General features: G+C 41.8%; 1 long non-coding RNA gene across 1 annotated transcript; it reads left to right on the top strand.

Moving 5' to 3' along the window:
• Positions 1-413: 413 nt before the first annotated feature.
• On the top strand, positions 414-844 carry LOC110789985 (uncharacterized). The gene is made up of 3 exons (XR_008920761.1): positions 414-550; positions 667-739; positions 820-844. It is a non-coding gene; the product is annotated as an uncharacterized lncRNA (long non-coding RNA).
• Positions 845-5,170: the final 4,326 nt, after the last annotated feature.

Genomic DNA, 5,170 nt, shown 5'->3' with positions numbered 1-5,170 from the left:
AAATATTGTGAAATTATTCTTGAAACCTGAAGAATATCTTCAAATTTGATTGGCCATAATGTCTTGGTTTTTTCTCTAACACCTTACATAAAGGATGTTCTGCAATTGTCTTTGCCTATTTGTGATTTGGGTGTTTAAAACACAGAACGGATGAAGCAGGTAACTAGTGACAGCTTGGTTGGAACACTAATTTCTCATTACTAAATAATAGAAACAATTACAGAGTGACAGAATTTTCACTGTCTGCTTCTGTACCAAGCTGTGAAACGCATGGAAGAAAATAATAAGGAATAATTATATTTAAATGTGACGTGACAGATTTTAGTCCATTTACTTATCATGTAGTTTTTTTGTAAGTAGGAATTATATGTCCGTGTCAGTTTAATTAATCTACCTTACATGTTTATCAGGCTTTATTCATGCCATATGACCACAGAAATACTACCCCAGATGGAGCTTCTTCATCTAAAATGAAAGCATTGGTGAATGATTTGAATTATCGGCACTTCCAAGGTCACTGCATGACTGGTTCTGGGGGAGGCTCCGTTGGGTTAGTTCATCTAACTAATAAAGCTAAGAATAATAGCATTGGTTATTATCTGTAGTTCTTATAAAGGTATTGCTGTATTTAATTTACAACTCACTTCAGAAATCCTTTTTTTATAGGTATCTAGCACACGGTACTGCAACAGACTACATTTATGAGATTGCAAAAGTTCCCATGGCTTTCACTTTTGAGGTTTGTGAGATGATGTATTTTTCTGACCAAGTTACTTGATGCGATGGTTTTATATATATAAGTTTGATTCACACTTGCAGATTTATGGAGATGAATCCGCTTCAGAATGTTTAACCCAACAGATCAAACCACTTTTAAGGTATGATGAGTAAGTAAGTAATACTTGGTATTACATTAGTTTGTTTTTAGTGGGCTGGGATAGTTTTCTTTATTGTAGAGAATTCTTAATGACTGGTCCGCTGCATTCTTCACACTATTCAAGTTTGGGCCACAATTGCTGGGTATGGCAAACTCGAATGAATCAGTAAAGTTGATATCGATGGATGATTTTTTAGATGGATACCTGATGAGTAGACGGAGTCGATATGGAAAGAAATTTGAGGTGTTTGAGTTGGGATTGCAGGAAATACGATCTTATTTCAGACTATTTTTGCTTTCTTGTGTTATTTTAATGTTCATGTTTTGTACTAGAATTTCAAAGAGCAAGCTTCAGAGGCCTAATGCTTCTCCCTGACGCACTTGTTAAATATTTTTGTTGGTTCCATATTATCAATTCATATATTACCACTGATTGATTACGTATTCTTTTTCATCTTGTACACATTAAAATTCTCCCTATCTCCATTCTCTTACTTGTGATCCCTCTCAGTCTGGGTTATTTCACTGGTTACAGAATTCATCATTTGAAATTATTTCTACCTTTCTGGCAGCTTATTGATTGTCTTTAACCCCTTATAAGATATTTTGTGTAATTAGCTGAAGTTCTCTACTTAGGTGTTCTTGTTTGCCTTTTTTCTTTGATGCAGATATGTAATCAGTATTGCATTCAACAGGCCAAACAGAAGTGCACATTTTGGTTCCCCTTGAGCTTTCTCCGACGGTCATGGCTAGGAAATTTAACCAAGAGAAGATAATTTGTCGCAAGTAAGTCTCTTGATGCGTTTTTAACAAGCTTTCTATGGTGATCGGCAAATCAGTACTCCGCAACCATTACTGATTTGGTGAGCAGGTGTTGTTTTAAGCCGTTGCATTGCTGATGTTTATTTGGCTAATCAATCACTCATGGTTGCCTTTGCTTTTAAGGGATGCGTGCACTAGAAGAAGCTATTGTGTAGGTGAGCTTAAGCATGTGTTTTACATGTAGAATCCTTGCTAAACTTATGGTTAATTAATTAATTTATTTGGCTTTGCCTGCATATTTATTCCCTGTTAACAAGTGTTAATGTGCTCATTAATCTATTTAATATATACGATTTATGCATTGGCTTCCACTAAGGTATGCAAGTGAGTACAACAAGTGTGTTACTTCTATTTCAAGTAGTACTCTACTGCTACTAATTGTAGTATTTAGAAGCCTATCAGGTCAAACTCGCCTTCGATTTCATGGTTCTGTTGGTTTGCTATTGAAAAATTGTGTTGTTGGTTTGCAGTTGAGGCCATAGAAGAAGATTAAGTAGAGCGACAAGTTGTTTTGAAGCTGATATTCAGGCTGATACTAGGTTAGAAGTTAAAGGGTATGGAATATATTGTAGGTATAAAGGGTATGGACTATATGTTGCAGGTATAAAAAGGGTATGGGAATAGAATGTTGTAATACGTTACTGTAGGTTAGTATAGTCTTTATTTTAGTGCAATAACATTTTTTTTTAAGGGAACTTAATTAGTATCATTCCGAAGGTTGCAGCTTGTACAAACGTTATTTTTTTATTTATATATTTAATGCTTATTTATCTAATAAAATAATATATATTTTTTTTAGAAAAAAAATGGGTAATAAAGGACTGTTATCTATGTAAAATGTCCTTTATCTTAATGTAAAAGAGGAAGAATAGAGTACGCCTATCTAAGCAAGCTGTCCTTTATTTTAGTAAATACATAATAGTTTAGTGTCTCAACCGTTCTCTATTCCTCCTATATTTTCTGATTTAAGGAAGGGAATAGAGAACGGTTAGCTGAGACCACCGTACTCCATTTATATGTATATAGAACGGCTATCCAAACCGTCCTCTATACTATAGAGATTGCTTAGCAGGAGAACGGTCCTCAGGCGTCCTCTAAAGCATATTTCAACAGTTCTTTATTCCCTTTTTTGTACTAGTGCGTCCGTTTTGAGCCCAGCAGTTGGGAAGACCGTTCGAATAATACCACCTCACGCCTTGTTGGCATCCACGCACACAATTCTTGCCACGTATTCCCACGTCACCAAGAGGGTATTTCCCCCCCTAACAATTGTCCCCAAACCCATTTTGAATTTTATTCCGGGAAGTTCAAAAAGGAAAAATGGGTTTCATGAAATAGGAAAAGGAGAAACTGCCTCTTAACCTCCCCAACACTGACGGTGTTAGAGTCATGATGATCTTTGCCTTGGGGAATCCAACCGCCCAACTGCGCCAATAAATAAGGTTGCACTTCCATCCGAAATCACTTCTGCAATCTCTCTCCTCTCTTTTCCAGAAAAAACAATCGACGCCCTTTCTCTCTCCTTTCCTCAGGTAACTGCTCAATTCTTCTTCTTCTTTACTTTCCCTCTTCTTCTCCGATTTTCCTCATGTCGCAGCGAATGGGAATGAAATCCACTCGCGCGAAGAACAAGAAGGTGGTGGTGGAGTGCGATCTGGTTGAGGGCCCAATTTTCGCCCCTACCCATATACTGGACAAGAAGAATGCTCGGCCGGCCACTTGGGGAAAGCAGAATGTGGAGGCACTTAGGGAGGAGTGTGGCTTTCCTCCGTCGGCGGTAATTCGGTTGCCGCAGCCCGATGAACGGGCCGACTGGGTATCAAACGGTTGGGTGTGCTTCTACGAGTACCCCTTCAAAATTGGATACACTTATCCTTTCTCGCCTCTGGTTAGAGGGGTTCTGAGGGCGCTGGCGGTGCCGCCGGAGCAACTGATGCCACAGGTCTGGAGGGTAATGCGCCTGGTTGACCATTTGGCGGGCCAACTGGACATGGAGTTCCAGGTCGAGGACCTTGTGTACACCTACAAGGTCCAGAATTATGGGGCTGGTAGGTACTTGCTGCATGTCAAGGTGACAGGGAGGCCCTTCTTGGTGCGGATAAGTCGAACGACCGTGGGTGGATGGGTCGGTTCTTTTTTGTGGAGTTGGCTAGTTTAGGGTCTGACTCCGACTTTTTGACGGGAGAGTGGATGGCTAGAGGTATTTGTTTGTTTTTTGGTGTTTTTGGGCTTGTTGATTTGACTTTGTCTCACTTTTTTGTTTTTGTAGGTGCATCCTTCGACACAGTTGGTGTCGGTGCTGAAGCCATAGAGAAGACTGATGTGCTGCTGGGAATTCCTCTAAAGGACAGAGCCTTTGTCGGCACCAAGTTCGGGTGCGAAGAGCCTCAGGAAGAAGAGATCTCTGAACCTGTGAGTATGTCGACATCAACAGGTAAACATGGGTTAGGATTAGTTTACAACTTCGGGTTCGTTGCCCTTTTTCAAATTACAATCCTTGAGACGAGACTAAGTCGTCAATAAATATTGTTTAACAGGAACTGGCCCCTCGACTCGTTTTGGTAAGGCTCCCTCTGCGGATGCACTGCTGAAGAAGCGGCTCGAGTCGCTAGGGAATACGTCCCGAGCCAAACCCATCACCATGTTGTCACCTCCGAAGCCGCCAAAGACTTCAACGGACACCACGGTGACAGGGGAGACCAGCTTGCTCATGCCTGCTGAGAAGAAACTGCCACCTCCGCCCCGGAAGAGGAAGTTTGCAGTGGAGTTCCCTGACGACTATGGGTCGATAGACGCGCCAAGGGTTCAGCTTTGGCCCGAGGTTGATCGTCTGTGGATGCCGTGAAGCCGGGAGCGTCAAGAGACCTTGTCCCCAGTTGCTGCAACTGTTGAGTGCGTCTCGGATGCCTGGAGGGTATGTCTCAACTCCCTTTGTTATTTTATTGTAGTTTCGTTCCCTGCATGCCATCTTCGTTTCGTTAGTGTAGTGACACTTAAATTATTTTCTTTTTTTGAACAGTCCCTGCAATCTGCTTTAGCCACACGTCATCATGTCATAATGTTAGAAGATCAAATAGTAAAATTGAAAACGACATGAAGAAGGCAAAGCAGGAGGCTGGTCGTCTTGGCGATGTGGCCAAGGAGGCGACGGCAAGGGCTGAGGCGTTGCAGGTGAGTCAGGAGAAGGGGGCTACTGAGGTCGCGCAGCTGAATGCTGAGAAGGAGACGCTGGTTGTTCAAGTTGACGAGCTGAAGACGTCTCTCTCCAAAGTCAAGGCGAGGATTTACGAGTGTGCTGGTTACTACACTTGGAAAATGAAGGCCGAGATGATGGAGGAGTTCAAGGCGGGCGAACATGTGAACTGGACTCCTGACGAGGTCATTGCTCAGTTTAACACTGCATTCCCCGAGGACTATATCCCCCCTTGTGCCGTTAGCGATGAAGAGGACGTCGAGGAGGGTGCGACTGCA

This window comes from Spinacia oleracea, chromosome 5 (genome assembly GCF_020520425.1).
Source record: "Spinacia oleracea cultivar Varoflay chromosome 5, BTI_SOV_V1, whole genome shotgun sequence".
NCBI lineage: Eukaryota > Viridiplantae > Streptophyta > Magnoliopsida > Caryophyllales > Amaranthaceae > Spinacia > Spinacia oleracea.
This window is presented reverse-complemented; position numbering and strand designations above follow the sequence as displayed.